A 19407-nucleotide genomic window follows, 5' to 3' on the forward strand; every position below is an offset into this window, starting at 1 on the left:
ATAAATTTTAGGCTATATTATCAGTGAAATAGCTTAACTTCTATATATCAAATGTCTAAGCTATCAATAAATTTCAAAAATATTATATGAATTCGAAACATACAACTTTATATTTAGCTACTGTATATTTAATCATATGTTATATTAATGTATAATTTCGGTAACGTTTCTATTAAAATACAGAAAATACAAATAAACTAATTATCTTAAGAAACAGTCGCATTATCTTCGATGAAACAAAATATTTTAAAATTTGCTTGTTTTTATTTTTAAAATATTTAGTTGTGTTTAATATTCTATAAAAACTATCTTTTAAATAATATATTTACATTAAAAAATAAATTTAAAGAAGACATTAAAATTAATATGTATCAAATATAAAATAAATAATTTAAACTTCACATTTATTCTGCGAGAAATATAGAACGAAAATTTTCAAATAAATTAATAGAAAAAAATATTTTTAAATGTTTCTTTTATTAAGGCTATAAAAAGTCAATTTGGCACAAATTTATATAACTGATCTTTTAATCTAACTACGGATGTAATGCATTTTGTACATAAAAACTGGTTTATTTGTAATTAAAAATAAAATCTACAAAAATTTTTTAGATGTAATTTAAAAAATTTCTGCAGATTTTTTTTAAAGTTCACTATAACAGGCTAAACATTTACATTCAAAATCTAGCAATTAATGTAAAGCTGTTATTTTATATCAGTGCAAAAATTTAAAAAAAAAAATACAGAGCTAATTATAATAAATTATATATTTTTTAATCATCTTTTACAATTATCTAATATTTCATTATAAAATCTAGAAATTTATTTCATGTTAAAAAAAAAAAATAAAGTAAATTTAATCAATTAAATAATTTTATTTTGTATTATTTATCTTATTATTACTTATATAAATTTAAGCTTAATTGTGTACTTTAGGTATTCAAAATTAAATCCTAAATCTTAAACTTTTAAAGTACTGAGCCTAAAAAAATTTTTTCTTTTTTTAATCAGAATAATGGTTAAACGATCAGACCTTAATAGACTTATGAATCTCTTTTGTCAACAATAATTGGTCACGACAGAGATCACAATCATTTTGTAATGAGATTATCGACGAGAATAATTAATTTTAACGTAATTTAATTTAAAAATATTGAGACTACAAATTATGATTTCGATGAAATTAAAATATCATGATTTCGTTTATTTTAACTGTAAATTCAATTCAAAATTCTAATTTAATTTAAAATAAAAAAATAAAAGCTAGTTTCGAAGTAAATAAAAATACTTCTACATGTCTAAAAGTAATTTCTAGACATGTAGAAGTATTTTTATTTATTTTAAACGCTTACAAACAAACATAATTTAAAATTGTACTTGTAATACAAGCTACAAATAACCTAGAAGCCTGCAATTTTGTTTCTTTAAAAGCAAAATTATTTATAAATTTTTAATACTGTATTGTGAAGTAATTTTGAATTTTATTTATTTATTTATTTATTGTTACTGTTCAAAATATAAATTTATAATTAAAATTTAAAACAAAATTGAACAGATCATCGAAAAATAAATTCGTCTGGAGATTTTCTTATTTTTCTAATTTTATATTTATTTCAACTCGAATTCAGTATTAAATTTAATATAAGTTTTTTCATTACAAGATCTAGTCAAATATTAAAAATTATTATTATATAATATTAAGTTGAATGCATACAATAAGAAGCAAACAAATATACAAGTATAATATATTGAACTTTTGTAGTAAAATTTATAGATTAAATTGTAAAAGTAAATTTGACATAAATTTTTTAAAATCCTAATAAATAAACTATGTTTCAGGGCATAAATTATTGAAATTTAAACTGTATAATTAATTTTATTAATTAAAATTTTAATATTTTAAATAAATTCGTATTAAGTATACAATTTTTAAGAATTGTTTTATTTATTAACTTATTCTTCTTCTTTAAAAACGAAGCTTGGGAACTAACGTCAGTCGCGTTTGTATGATATACTGTACAGTACGTATCTATTTATTTAGGAGTCTGCCTTTACTGAATTTTGTTAATTCTCAAATAGAAGCTTTTCAAATAATAGATTAACCATTACAAATAATTAGTCAAACTAAAAACTTCTTACACTTTGTTTGAGTAGAACAACATCCAATTTAGTGAAGTATAAAATAATGGGATGAAAAAAGTCAATTTACGATTGAAATGTCAGAGAAATTATTTAATTTAAAATTACTAAATAATATATTACATTTAAATAGAGTGGAAACGTCATAAAAAATATATCGCACATAATTATTTCAGTTTTTGATTTTAAAAAGTTATGTTTTATTTGCTTAAAAAAGCTCCTCATTTTTAATTTACGTTAATAAATTCTGTTAAATGTTAATATATTCATCTAGTTTAATAAAACTGAAAACATTATTACATTTCATTATATATATACATGTATTTACTTATTTATTTATTATAAAATATTTATTATTCATTTCATCTTTAATCAAATAAAATAAATTAATCATTTTACTTCAGGCAGTCTCTTTCACAACAGAACATGAAGTCATATTGTTTGTCTAAATATTTAAATATTTACGAAATTTAGCAAAAATTTATTAATGTCAACAACTTATTGAAAAAAGACAAATATAACGATTCTTTGCAAGATTTATTGATATGTTCATTTTACATTAAAAATTATAAATAATTATATTCCAGTATTCGAAATAAACTACTTATAATCGCCATCGTAATAACTTTCATTTTTACATTTGTTACAGCGAATATTAAACTTATATTAGTTTCTTGGCGATGGATTTTCACACTATAAGTTACTTATACAAAATAAATAAATACAGATAAGAATAATAAGAAAGATTTAATCAATCTATTATATTTTCTAATATAACATGTTCGATTTATTTTATGAATAATTTTCAGGATTCGGAACTACTTTTGCATAAGTCTTTGATATAAACTTTTACTGGTAATTGTTACGCCATAGATACTATTCGGTAAATACCCGTACTTTTTGATTAAGATATTTAAACGAGGCATGAATAAAATTGTACGAAGTTCCTAAATATTATGTCGATTGTTCAGATCTTGTCTTTTACTCTATGCCTTGTCTTTATATAATTATTTATAAAATATATAAATATCACAATTATGTTTATATTTCTTTCTCTCGTTTTCTATCGTTTTGTTTCTGTTTTCTTTTTCTGGTAACAATATCGGTACAAACTAATAATTACTTTTAAGTATTTAACTATTAACAACAAAATTTCAATGGCACCATAATAAAAGTTTTATCATATGTAGTACCGTTTTTCTGTGTTTTTAATCTATGCGACATTTTTTAGTGAGAAGTTATGTACTTTTCTAAATATTTCCTACAGAAATTAGTCTAACAATAATCTTTTAAAATAGATTAAGGAGTTTTTAATCAATCTCGTGTTTTCTCTTGGAGTCATAGGAATTTGCTCTTTGACTCACTCTTCCTTTTCAATGAACGATTACAACTGCCAATCATCTAAGAGAAATGCTTTCGATTAATTGATCAATCTATTTTGAAATAATGATATACATTAACTAGTTCGTGAATGGCCAAGAATAAAAATATAGTTTTATGTTCTATGTGATATAACAGTATATTCAACTCTTCAGTGAATCCAGCAAAATAGCTGACTGATCGGAATCAGTCGATTGGATCATCAATTCATCTTCTATCGTGTTAATGAAAGCGGTAATATTTATTTTATGATGTACTTGATGTTCTTTTCATTCTAGACCCATGTTTCCCAACCTTTTTAGTCGGCAACTCCCTTTTAGCGTAGGATGACCATGACACGACCCCCTTGGGAGTCGTGACCAACTGGTTGAGAACAAATATTTTAGACTTATCCACTATTCCACGAAATAGTTTTACCTAATTAGATTAAGTAAACTTAGATTCATATTCAAACTGATTTAACATAACGATTAAATTAATTCGAATATATGATAATTACTTATAATAATCTAAATGTTTAATTAAATTATTCTCTATTCCTTAAAAAAAGAAATAAAAAAGAAAAAAAAAAGAAATATGGGATATATATGATCATAAATTATAAAGAAACCAATATAAATTATACGGATAAATTTTAGCCTATGTATAATATAGCCTATAAAGTTAAAATATCAGTTAAACGTAGGGTGGAAGACCTTCCACTTTCGAATGTTTACCCTCCGTTTTCTTTGTTTGAGATGTTTCTATTTTTTTAAACTTGCAAGTTGTTAAGAAAATTAATAGCTTTCAAAGCTATTAATTTTCTTAATTTAAATTTCAACGGTGAAAAGCGTACTTGTCTAGTAGATTTTTCAAAAGACGTGAATATGAATAGGCCCTACAATTTAAATTATGACAGTATCAATGAATTCTTAAGTGATATATATATATATATATTTCAAAGTAGAAATCTGTATGAAAATATTTATATTATTTATCTTTGGATTTGGGAAAAATAACAAATTTTAAGTGGATTTTTCTCTCACCTATGACACCTATCATAGAAAATGTTTTTTTTTTTTTTTAATACAAACTGCATAAATGATTTATTTGTACTGAATTAAGTCGACTTTTATACAGAATTTTATTTTTATTTATGGATATTTGTATATATAATAAAGATTTAAGACCTGCTTAATTAATAAATTCTATTTTTTAAAATAAGATTTAAACATTTAATAAATTTAGCAATTAGTTTGCTTACGTATAATAATTTCTCTAAATCAAACAACAAAACCAGATAAACGTTCAAACGTACAATACTTTTGTATGTTTTAAATATTTAAGTATCAAGAAACTGCTTACTCTGTCGATGCACTCGTGAAATCATAAGCAATAATGTAATACACAGTAATTAAGCAATGAATTATTAAATATAAAGTTTACATTATAATTAACAGACGTCTTTCCAATATTAGGTCAAAATTTTGAAATCGAATCTTTCTATTGAAAATTTTTATAACAAATATACAGTGGGAGAGCTGTACTTTTGAAAGTTTACTTAGGCTACTCTGTTTTCTTTGTTTAAGATTTTTATATTCTGTTTTTCCTTGTAAATATTAAATAATTAGTGACTTTTAGAGCTACTATTATAATCATCTATAATATAATAATAATAATAATAATTTAAAAGCATTAACTAAAGTACGGTACAGTAATTACAATCTTTGTTTTTATGCTATACTCTCGTTTGTGAAATTTAAACGACTAAATTTATAAATATATAAAGTAATATATATATAAACTTTTGAAAATGATTACTTAAATTTAACAAACCTATAGGTAAATTAAATAATCTGCTTATTAACAGGAAATCCAATCGGTCAGAGATCATATAAAACAGCACTATTTCCGAAAATAGTTCAAACGAAACACTACTGTCATTAGGGTAAAAATTAATTTCAAATAAGCACAAGTCATAAAGTTTACATTTTTTTCAAAATAAATTTGTAAAAACGCAAAATTTTTTACTTTCGACACATAACCTTTAAAAATTCGATATTATTCAATGCTACGTATTGGGCTTCACAATAGGATTATCCCTATTTCCTATTTCGGTTCTCTTTGTTTTCTTTACAACGACTGACATTTGAAATAATATGTAAAAAATAATAAATTTATTTTATATGTAGTAATTTAAATAAATTATTACATATTATAACATATATTAACATTATAATTTCTAATTTCAAAATGAAATGAGCTGATAATATTATTTCTTCTATGGTACTGTGCATAAGTTTTAGTGTTTTAATTAAAAAAAAAAAAAAATTCTGAAAAATATTGAGTAATAAATGGGTATTCTGTAATATAATTTATTAAATTACACTAAATTTTAGGATATTTAACACAAATTTTAAACCTGTATTTAAGTTAATTAACTAATATTTAAATTCTAATAAGAGTTTGTACGGTATAAAATAATATATTATAAATTAATATCTAGCAATTAAATTTAAATTCAAAATTTTAATTTAGTAGACCTTGTACTGTACTGTATACAGTTCGCATTCATGAATCAATCGTTATAAAAATTCAATTATTTTAAGATGTTTTAATAAATTTGATTTTTTTTATTGAATTGTCGATATCAGTAAATAAATAAAAATTTCGTATAATAAGAAGTAGGTATTTTAAAATTCTATGAAGAATAGTTTTTATTATTTTTTAAAATTTATTTTTTTTAAACTTTATTATTATTTTACAATTATTTTTTAAAAAATTTTTACAATCTTTCACGACGTCTCTAAATGAATCAGATTAGAATTTTTGAAATCCCAAATTATACACTGTCATAGGCCTACTTAGATATTAAGAGAGTGATATGATAAATTGGTCCTTGCAAAGATTCATGACTATTTTGAGTCTATTCAGAAAGGGATAACATCATTATGTGGGAGATATGCCAAAAATGTATATTATATTTATTTATTTTTATCCAATGACAAGATATTCATAAGGTTGCATTATTATTAACAAAAATGATTTTAATTATACATGAATTAATTGTCAACAAATAAATTTAAAAAAACAATTTAATCTATTATTATTTTAAATTATTTTTTTATTGTTTGCATTATAATTTTATCTGTTATAAATGAAAACAGTAAAAAAATAATTTAAAAAATTAAAAATGAAAACATTCCACGACATATTGCATGATAGTTGTACGTTAAAATGTTTCTAATTCAAAACTCAATATATGCTTTTGCATGCATTTGTGAATAAAAATATTTACTTTTAAATTACGTTTTTATCTTATTTTCATTCTTAATTAAATACTGTATATTTTTTCATAGATTAAATATTTACCAGAGTTAATAAATAAGTTTATAAATAAAAACAATTTTCAAAATAACATTTAAGTAAGTTTTATCTTTTAAGACATCTTTTCTGAAAATTCAAGAGGTAGTGATAGATCTCTACATCTTTTACTTCTATGCTATAAAATACATTTTCCTATTGTTAATTTAATTCTAAGAACTGATTTGTACTCGAAAATTTTATTCTAAAGTAAAGATAAAATGAGCGAAATTATCCACTCTGATGCAATTTTGTTTATGTAAAGACAACATAGATGGATAAGAGTTTGCACAGGGAAATGTAAGAGTATGTAGAAATTAAATTTCTGATTTAAATTTTATTTACAGTATTTATTTACTTATTCGATTTTCTTTTTCTTTTTGTAAATCTTTAATTTTAATGTTCATACATTAATATATGATTCATCTTTCTACTCAACATTAATTTTAGCTTAGTTTTTCCTATCTGTTTGATTCCTTTTTTCTATAAAATGATTTTTTGTTTTATTTAACTTATTAAACAAAAAAGATAAATAAAAAAAAAAAGTCTTCAAAATTTGATTTTATAATCGAAATATTTAAATTTCTTTTCTTTGTAGTTAACTAGTATCACTCCTTTGTTTAAGCTGATTAATCAGTGTCTAAAGATTTAAATAATTTAATTATGCATACTTTATATTTTTTTTACATTTTCTACCTTACGTCAGTTGGTGTAAGACGGTAACTGATTTTTTATATGTGAATAATTTTTGCTTAAGAAACCACAAATTGAGATTTTTATTACATCAGCTATATTCATTAATTATATTTTTCATATTCATATAAATAATTAGTATAGGTAGACGAATACGCAACTGAATAACGCATTTTTGAAGCCTTTCCCTATAAATCTACTAAAGATCACAAACTATCGATGAAGTTGATTAATTTGGGATTCTGTGCTGTCCTCAATGTGAGGAGGCTCTTAAGGCGTTGGGCCCCTCACACTGCGGGGTTTTGTGGTGTGATAGTTCCGCCATTGAATAGTATCCGAAACGTAAATCCAAGTATATAAACCGTGTATTCACGCGATAAATAAACTGTTTGATCAAGAAATGTGATTCGGTTCTTATTTGAAGTGATTTCATTTTATTTCATTTTGGTGTGGTTTTACAAAAACTAAGGATACTAACCGAATATGACTCATTTATTAACCTACATAGTTCACAAATGCAATTTTAAAAGGAACACTGTTAATAAACAATAGTGTTTCAGGATCGTAATTCAATAAATATTGTCTTTAAATAAGTTCATCTTGAATGCTCTTTACATAAATATTTTCTTTAATTTTTAACCTTTGTACAAATGAAAAGTAAGAGCATTCGAGATAAATTTAAATAAATTTTAAATATTGATATTAATTGCTTTCGAAGCATAATTAAAACCGGAAATAGTTGTTCACTAGGCCTATGCGTTTGTTACTTGTTTATTAGTCTTTTATTAGATTCATAAACAAATAGAAAAAATGAATTATTTCAGATGTTAGATAATTTATATAATAGTTAAAAAATTGTAAAAAGTTATTTATTTTAGTAGTTATTAAAACAAATAAATATTTATTTATTTTAAACAAAATTTAACATAAAAACAAATAACAACAAATCATCATAAAATGTTTTATTTAACATAGAAAGAAAATCAAGAATTAAAAAACTTCAATTAAGAAAATGTTTTCCATCCTAAAAAATGAGTTTATATTTTTTTAATTAAAAATCATCATTATAATAAATATTATTGTTGTAAATTTTTATTTAAAAAAAGCGTGAAGTATTAAAATTTGAGAAAATGATTAAAATAATTCGTTAAAAATAATGTTTTAAAGATGAAATCTGATGTCATATTTATAGTAAAGATTTAGAATTTGGTCTTCTCGTAAGTTAAAATATTATTCTTTTCTAACAGTGTGAAGTTTATATTCTAGATATTTTATTTTATGATTTTTTAATTTCGAGTATTTTATTTTTTTTAAAACATACAAATTGAAAATTCTACCGTTTGACGATTATAATACCAAGCAGCTTAAACCATTAAAAAACAAAAGTTCCAAAATATTGTCTCCAGGAAGAACGCAAATTGAATTTTATTTGTTTGACTTGCATAATAAATTTTAGAAGTAAAATATATTGTTTTTAATGGTCAAGCTATCGAATAAATGCACTTTATTGGCATCAATAATTAATCCCTGGAGATTCGCATTTATAATATAATTTCTTCGATTCGTTTCATTGCTCTTAACGTATTCAAAAAGACACAATTAATTTTATTTTTAAATTCGTATATTTTATTTACAATTTATCAAAAATTTAAAATGCCGTAATAATTAATAGACGCATAATATCAGTTTCTATGAAATTAATCTTAATTTAAAAATAAAACAATAATAAATCAAGAGAAAATTTTACGCATTTTCCAATAATAAAATTTTTATTAGCAACATTTAAATTAGACTAAATATACATAATTAGAAATATATTTAGAATATAAATTGATAAATATATTAGGTTTATTAAATATTCGCATTAGAGATTCGCTGATTGAGAAATATGTTTTATTTTTTTTCCTCTCGTCGACTAATAATGCTATATCGAACATGGTGGTGCCCTTATCTAGGTGCCTCTTTTGTCGATCGAAACATCTACTGTAACAGATGAATGGCTAATAAGAAACGCCACGAATTCCTATAGACTAAATATTGTAAAAATATATTTATAGATCGATATATGTATTGTAAAACATCGACAACGTGAAAAATGTTCGTTAATTCCAACGACCGAGTTGAATTTAAAAATTTTTTCTTTTCCAATATTTAGTTAAAAATGTAGTCGATAGATGGCAGTATGAAAGCCTAGCTTTGGGGTGCTTTTATTCTTATTAGTCCCTCTTATCTTAGTTCTTATTTGTCTAAATATGCGTATCATAATAATTTCGATACGAATTTATATATTTTTAAACATATTAAATGTATTAAATGCTCTATTTTTTTCAATCTAACCGCTATTAACTAATTTTCGAAATAAAATGTAAGTTTATCTACCGAAATAAACAATATGAATATATTAAATATATTTTATCTCTATTCGATAGAAATTATTCCGACAAAATCAATGGCTTAACAATTAATCGAAAAATCTTTAAGCTCTATTTGTTGTCATGCTCCGTAGACGATTATTACGTCACCAGTCGAATTAGGCTGTGTCTGTTCGTTTGATTAGAATGCTCACTACGTCATTTTGATGTCACTTTCTAAGCTTATTCATTGTAAAACTAAAAGGATAGAGTCAAATGGACGCAAATATGGGGATTATCAACCAAATGAACGTATTCTATATTTAAATTTTTGTTAGATCTGTTATAGACGGCAAATTAAGTTAAAACTCTATGAATATGCACTCAATAACATGTATTAAATTTCAATTTTTCAAATTATTTATTCTTTATACAAAAGAAAATATATAAAAGACAAAAGATGCTAAATGAACAAAATAAGCCACTCCCCACATTATCAATAATAATAAAACAATTTAAATCTATACAAATAAATCTCATTTTTACTGTTAAAATAATTTTAAACTTCTTTCAGGAAAAATGTTTGACTTAACTTTATTATTATATAAATGATGTCTGCGCTTTTATTCTTTTTATTTTATTTTTGTATGCGATACGAATAAAAGTGTTGTATTATCCTACATTTTATTTAGTAGAAAAAGTGATAAGCAATGTAAAATCAGATTACGAATTGTTTTTACTTGTTTTTGTGGATTTATTCGATTTTTTTTTATTCAAAGAATGTTTCGTAATAACAAAAGATTAAATCATTCTGAAAATTTTTAAATTGGATCTTATGGGAAAAAATTTTTGATATCGAAAGCATTTTTTCTTAATTATGTTAACGACTTTGTTTCAATGATTAATCCACTTCTTTCTTTCTACTAGTAATTAACATCCTTCATTTATGAATTGTGAGAACTGAAGAATTTCATAAAGAAATTTTATATTGCGCTGTTTTTAATAAAATAAATTAGCTTATTTTTATGAAATGGCCTAGCACTTCTTTATGTATTCAATTTTTAGAATTCAGTAAATTCATTACGGAAAAAAGTATTAAATCTTGTTTAGACATTGCAACCTTTTTTGGGAATATTATACTTTTTTATATAAAGTACATAGTACATGACAAAAATAATGATAATGAATAATTTCTATAATTTACTAAAATATTCGATAGATATAGAAGACACACTTTATGAGGAAAGAAATATCGAAATTTCAACTTCCGATTGTGATTTCACTCGTTTTGGATTGTATGAAAAAGAATGGTGAAAGGTGAGCAAGTCTACGATGGTTTGACTATGTTGAGAGTATGAATGACGAGGAATTACTTGTCATTAACAAAATATTTATAAATAAACTGAAATCCTTTAACATCAAAATTACATATAAGTCCATACTATAATAGTATAAAATTTACTGTTTTATTTATGATGATGTTTACATCATGTATTTTTATTGAAACCACATTTTTCTTCGGACGCAAGCGAACAACTTAAAGAACGAAAGCATGTCTTGCAACAAATAACTTGTGAGAATAGATTTCAATGTTGGGATGTGCTTCTTGGATATCCGGGTATTTTGTTTTGATATTAAAAACGAAATGTTTTTTACAAAATATACAATATACAAATTTGTACAAATGTTACTCTTCCTGTCCCGGGCTTCTCTAAGTGATCACATCTAATTGGTCTGGTGTTTTTATTTCATTTCATTTAGCTCATCAATTTCCCCGAAATGTCCAGATTACGTCAAAAAACTATTTCAAAACTTCCTCACTTCTTACCTTCTATACTTTCATTTTCAATTATAGAAGTAAAATGCTTAATTCTACTTCTAAAATTTTTCAAGTGGAATGAATGCCTTCAATTTCATCTAATTTTTCAATATGCATTTTCTCTTTAAGCTTCTTAGTACTTTTATTTGGTTTAACAGAAAGATGGATTTCTTTCAAAATCTTTTCAATAATAATCACAATACATGGTTTCTTACTTTCAGGATCGATATATTTATCTTCAAAAATTGAAGCAACATCACGAAACGTAGATTCTAATTGTGTCTACCTTTCGTTTTCTGATGCTTGAAGTTCTTCTGTTAACAAAATCTTTTTGTAAATTTCTGTTTGAATATCGGTACCAAAATCTCTAATAACCAGTTCTTTCTTAGCGACTTGGTTTTTAAGACATTAATAGATAGACCTACTGCATGTTTGAAGAATTTCAAATTATTTTTTACTTTCATTTTCTAATTCATGACTTTATTGTTATGACAAGCTATCTCGTATCGTTTTCGTTTCTTTATCCTAATGATTGAAACATTCATTGGCCTAATCTAGTTTTTTTTTTTTTTGGAGTGAAAATCGACATATTTAATATTCTTAAAATACTTCACGAAAAAATAACATTTGCAAAACACAAAGAAATAACATTTTTGGTCAACTTAAAAAATTAAAAGAAAAAATAAATGCATATGACCTGATTTGTAATGGCTCCGAAAATTAAGAAAGAAAACAGAAAAATAAAAGTTTAACTTATTCTTAAAAACAGACTGTTTTTAATTTTTTGTTCGTATACGACAAGCTTCACTGATTATAAAATCCCATGTGGCGTCATTTCAAGCTCTTATTTGTCACTGCATGCGTCATAATGACAAAACACCATTGCTTGATTTAAAAAAAAAATCTACACCTAAAAAAATAAATAAAAAACAATTTTACCCCGCGGTACAGCGTGTTTTTTTCTTGGCAATCCGAGTATTAAGTAGTCTATCGCTCTAGAACAGCGGTGGCCAAATGGTCCACGAGAAAATTTTGGTAGTCCGTAGAGAAATTTGGACATTAATCAACTCAAAGTTAGGTGAAGTATTAAGAAATTCAAAATGTTCGTTTGCTTTATTTCACTTATTAGGGGCTTTTTATTCAAATCTAAAACCAAACACGAAATTAATGTCATCAATAAATAATAATGCCAATGAATCAATAAATAATGTTAAGTGAAATTATCGTGAACAGTGGTAAAAAGATTCGTGGTAGAGCCAAGAATCCATAAACTTACTTTAAACAAGCAGCAACAAACTTCACACTAACTTGTTATAATTTATTAATATGAAATTTACTTGTTTAAGTAAAATAGAACTTTTATGATCATTATTCTATATATGTATGTATCGTTTAAAATAATTCATGACAGTGGTCCGTGGATTAAGTTTTTAACCTGCTCGGAAGGTTTGCGACCGCTGTCCAGAAACGAATTCGAGCAGGTTAAGTAATTTTTTATTGCCAAAGAAAGAATATAAGCAATATTCTTTGGAAAAGATTGACTTCAATCAACAACAACAAAAAATAAATAAATGAATATAGAATATAATATCCACCTAAGTGAAGATTATTATTAATAAGACTAGATAATCTTTATAAAACGTAAAATCGAATGCAATTAGATAACAGAGAACAAATAGTTTTGACGATTGCTATATGATTATTGGCCTAAATCCAATCACGACCTTGAACTCAGCTTTTATAACCTTTTTGTATTTTTTGTATATCCAGTTCTAGTGGCGTTTCTCGACTTTGTAAAAAGTCTATGAAAATATTCTAGTTTTAAATGCGATAAATAAAAATGCATAAATTTGATTGGTGTAAATCTAGTACCATCTATTTTAGTTAAATGAATTCGAATATAAAAAATATGTACTGTTTTTGATCTCAAAAACTAAGCTATTGTTTTATCCGGAAATATAGATCGATAGGTTATTAAGGAAAACTCAGAAATTTGTACCGACAAAATCAATAAAAACGAAATAAAGCAGAAAAATACATAAAATATAATTATAATATTAGCAAAAATAATTAAATTAGTATATTCAAAAAGATCACGACTGTAAGAAGAAGAAAATATTCCGAAGAATTTCTGAAATGTGGATCTTCATAGGCCTAGGAAGAAAATGAATGATGAGCATAGATCAATTTGTATATTTTGTAATGAAGTTTTAGGAAACCAGAGCTTGAAACCTGCAAAATTTTTAAATTGCACACGCTTTAAGCTTTTGAAATAAATCATCCACTATACATGAAAAGTATTGCAACTAAATTTGTATTATGAGTTAGGGCAACACTAACATTCATTTACATAATAGCGAGGTTGCGGCCGAAGTTTTCTTCTCTTGTAAGCGGCGCTCGACGTTCGACGTTCGACGTTCACGTATTAGACATAAAAGAGAGGTTGAGGCGCAAGTACAAACGTTAAACTTGTACGGCAAGCAGAAGTACACATTTGACGTTTTAAGTCCAAATAAAAGACCTTTGCGGCGCTCGTTCACATCACGTGACTCGGTGAACGTCGCGCATTGACTCGGGAAATTTGTTGAAAAAATGGCGAATACATTTAACATCGAGGGTTACCAGCAAAGGTAAATAAACAAATTAAACTGTTTAAAATTATCTATAGGATGTATAATAACACTAAATAATTATTTTTAATTAGTGTTGTGTCTCTTACCGTACGATCGATCGAACGATAGGATCATACTTTTGCCGAAGGAATTAGTGGATTATGTAAATTCGAAAGCAGCTCGGAAAATTAATTTTTAGAAAATTTACAAACATATTACGCTGTTGATGGTAGAAGATGCCGTGGAAGAACAAACCTACCTTAAGATAAGCTATTATGAAGACAAATATATGTACTGTACAGTACATTCTGGTTAATGTTAACTTTGGTTCCAAGATAGCGGCTCGTCTGATTCCATCAAGGAAACAGTGATGACGCACGTTCTAACCTAACCTAACCTAACCTATTCTAATAATTTTGTTGGTAATAATTATGGTAATTTATTAGAATAGGTTAGGTTAGGTTTGAACGTGCGTCCCCACTGTTTCTCTTCTTCTATTTGCTGGAATCAGAGACGAGCCGCCATCTTGGAACCATAGGTAACATTAACCTAAATGCTATAAGCACCAACAACTGCCGAATTATCGGGCTAGCAAATGGCTATAGTAATATTAATATTATAGTAATTCGGCAGTTGTTGGTCTTTATATATAACGGGTTAGTTGTTGTTTATTTATATGCTATAAGCACTTCGCATCACTTGCTAAAAAATTGAATAATTAAATAATTTCTGGATTAAAATCGTTTGTTTCATTACAATATTATTCGTAAATGCTTAAATAATCATTATTTTAATAAAATACGTCATACTTTTAACCACAAACATAAAAAAAAAGAAGTTTAAGCCGATCGTCTATTCGCAATTCTACACATAGCAAACGTCATTATCGACCGTATAGAATTGCCAGATGGCGGCGCTCGTCCGTCCGTCGTTCACGTTTTGGGCTAAATACGTGCGCCTCAACCTCTCTAAAAACGTCGGTTGCAACCTCGGTAATAGTCATTTACATAATCCTTCTTGAACATTTGGTACAAGTTTTAACTTTCTCGTGTCAACGTAACAGGTATTATTGAAGATTTAGTGCACGTATGTTTCAAGTAATGGTTACAAAAGATAGAGGAAAGATCGAACAACGATATTCAGTGAAATTTTATATGAAATTGAAAAAAAGAGTACAACTGAAACTTATGATGAATTAAAAACACTACCTAGTGGGGAAGTTCTGTCACGTGCTCGTTGGCAGAAAATGTTTTCAGGAGGCATAGAGGAATTGGTGAAGGATGAGTCAAGATTAGGACGACTTTTAACTTTGACTTTGGATAACAATGTTAAACGTGTACAGACTGTCATTCTTCAAGATCGATGATGACAATGAGAAATCAAAGGTCGTCATTTTGTAACCATCGCAAACGTTCAAAAAGCTGTAACCGATGTTGTGCAACAACTCGATGAAAATGGCTGCTAGAAACGCTGTGAGGCATAGAAAAAGATGAAATAAGTGTATTATGTCGGAAATGGATTACTTTGAAGAAAATTAGTATTACAACGACTTTAAATAATTGATTTGTAATAAAATTAGTCTCGTTACTTTTCAATCAGACTTTGTAAGCTGTGTTGAAACCCTATTACATTTTTCAAAAGAAGTTTCCCAAAAAGTCCACCAACGAGATGCTTAACTTTTTCGGCGACATTTGGTGGCTCCATCTATTATCATATTTTATTAAAAACCTTTTTCTAAATTTTCTGAAACCGTGTTTTCTGATTTCCTATGATTCTCAAACACAAATCGTGCTACTGTTTAAACACTCCGCGTTTTTCCATCTTTATTTAGTTGATACGAGTATGAATACACGTGCCACCAACATCCTCCCTACTCACCGGACCTTGCCCCCTGTAATTTTCACTTCTTTCCTAAGATGAAACCATTCATAAACGGCAGAAAATTTAACAGTTCCGACGATGTGATTGACACTGCGAAAAGTGTTATGCGCACGGTCGCAAATGAGGAGTTCCAGAACGTGTTCCAATCATTGTACAACCGCTGTATAAAAAGTGTTGCTGCAGAAGACCAATAGGGTAATGGGTTTAAGGGTAATGTCATCTAAATGTATATTGTTCCATTCAATAAGAAAATAAACAACTTTTCTGAGAACTTTTTGAAGCTACCTCGTATATAACAGCTGGGAAATTCAGGTAATTACAGTCTTGATTTAACAAGCTTTGCAATAAATGTAAGACCGTTCAAAATAACTGAAAAAAAATTGAATTTAAAAAAATACTTTGTTACTTAATTTTTGAGGAAAACTTTAGTTTAACTTTGGGTTATTCAATTCTATTTTAAATCGTCAAGCAATCGACAAATATTGTTCCACAGTTAATAATCGACCTTTTCCTTTCAAATGCTTAGTTTTGTGTCCAATTCGCTTAAAACACTATAAAATTTGGATTCAAAAAAAATTTATATTGAATCAACTCCTGTTCAGTATATAATCCTAAAATATTTATATATCGTTATTATTGCTTTCGTAGTTGTCCAGACGAATATGAATGCCAGACGTATAACGAATACGAGAGAGACAATCTCTCTCGTATTTATTATATATATATATATATAATTAAAACGTTTGTAATTAATGCTAGATGATCAGAGGTGGATCTAGATTCATCGGGGCTTAGGGCTTATTGAAGTCCAATGAGGCCCCATTTTTACCTAACCTAACCTATTAACTATTTTTTACTATACGATAAGTGCTCATTGTTAATGAAAAAGTATTAAAAATTTATGACAATAATTCAATTTTTGTGGGCCCTTAACACTTGGGGGCCCAGGGCTTAAGCCCTATTAATCCCTATGTAGATTCGCCCCTGTAGATGATATATGTTTGAAACAGGAATGATATCAAATTCCAGTAATAAATCCAATTTCTTGAAATTTTCCATTTCCGAAAGAAAAAGCTGCGGTCTAAACCTGCAACTGCGTAGATGTACGAAGTTAATTTTAAAACCAGTTTATAATCGTTGTCTAAATTACTGTTTTTCAATCTTTTTCTTATCGCGGACTGGTAAAATTATTTAGCCTATAATTTTACGTGGAACAAATAATTATATGCGACTATGAGAATTAAATATATATAAGCCTAATAAATAAGTATATCTAGAGTTACTGTACGCACGTACAGTACATTCAGTGGCGTAGCCTGGGTGTCAGCCGCCCGGGGCGGAAGAAAATTTCGCCGCCCCCTTATTTAGGTATCTCAATTTAAAAGACTAAAATATACAGTAATTCTAAAGAACTTTTCAGCAAGAATAATCATCATTATTGTGTATTGTACAGGTTTAAATTTTTACAAGATATTATTATTATTTATTGTGAAATTTTGCCGCCCCCTAAAAGTGTCGCCCGGGGCGGGCCGCACCTGCCGCCCCCACTACGCTACGCCACTGTGTACATTATAGTTATTCTAGATTACTATATAAACGTCACCCGTAATCAATTGCATCAGTTTCAATTGCATCAGTACAGTCAAATATCTTTCTGCGGACCGGTGAAATATTTTCGCGGATCAGCACCGGTAGTTGAAAAACACTGATCTAAATCGATATATTCGAGAAACGTCGTTCTTGCAATAACCTATACTTTTCTGTGAGTCACTTTTTCGTGAAATTTTAACAAGTTTTTATCCGCCATCGATGTTTTCTCTTCGTCTCTGCAATCGTCTGTATGAATTCTTGATTTAAATTAGCGTTTGACGTATTGTTTTTTTTTTTTGTCTTTCTGCCGTATGAGCGCTGAGAGTGCCTCTTTTAGCAAGCACATTCAGAGTTCGGCCAGGCCCACAATGGGGCAGCAGGGTGGTGAGGGACGGAGACCGATATATCCGGTCGGACCATCTCCCGAAATTTTCGATCTGTCCGGATTCCCCACAGCGGTAAGCTGACAATGTGACCGCTCGGCCTTCCGGCCGTCTAGCGTTTAACGTATTAACGAAGTGTTAAGTAGGCTAATTCGAATGATAGCAGTAACGTGTCTATCTCGAACCTTCCATATCGTTTGTGGATTGTTCATCAAAGACTTAGTCTGTCCAACTTATGCCGAAAACTTTCTAAATATCTAACTGACGTGCGATTGAGTATATGGTCTCCAACGTTTCCACTGCCGTTTAATACGAAACTATTTGTTCTGTTCTTCTATACTGACACAATGAAGTGACTTCTTTCAAACACTTGGCACTAACTAAATAAAAAGATGAATAACCTGCCAAGTGTTTGAAAGAAGTCACTTCATTGTGTCAGTATAGAACAACATAAACTATAACACGGTTTCACAAGAATCAAAAGAAACTATTTCCTAGCCAATTACCAGCAATAATATAAAGCTCAGCGAAAGTTAGTGCAGTCTGAATGAATGCAATCATTTAGGTCCGATCTAGATTAAATTTTAATTAAAGCCATACGGTTGGAGGATTAAAATCGTGCCACATTACTTTTGCTATTAATAATCAAATACTGAGTAATTTGACACCAGAGTTTAATTTTAATACTCAAGTCGATTATACTTTTAGATTTCACGTAAAATTCGAGATAATTTTGTGTTAAATGATAATAAAGCTATAGTACTGTACATTTGTAAAGTCCAAAATGTCAAAAGAAATCCCTTGAACTAGAGTTCGTAAAATATTAAAGAATTTTAACTATGGGTCAGTGGCGCGTTATCCTATGGACAAGAAGAGCAATTGCCTGGGGTCTACCAACAAGGAACTCCAAACCAATCTTTTATAAACTCATTACTGTAATAAAAATATCGAAATTTAAATTTGGCGTCTTGTCTGGGTACCTAGATTGCCGGTATGGCGCGAGTAGAGCGCAGAACTTACTAGATTGCCGGTATGGCGCGAGTAGAGCGCAGAACTTACCCTCCAAAGGTCGCATTATAAAAAGGAACGAAGATACCGGGATTTCCCCAATTTTCCCCGGGGAAAAATGTCTGAAGTCAGCAGTGTACATGGAGCCCCTAATTCAAATTTGCCTGGACCCCATGACACTATAATGTGCCACTGCTATGGATGTCAAT

Source organism: Centruroides vittatus, unplaced genomic scaffold (genome assembly GCF_030686945.1).
Source record: "Centruroides vittatus isolate TY-2023 unplaced genomic scaffold, ASM3068694v2 contig_1168, whole genome shotgun sequence".
Lineage (NCBI taxonomy): Eukaryota > Metazoa > Arthropoda > Arachnida > Scorpiones > Buthidae > Centruroides > Centruroides vittatus.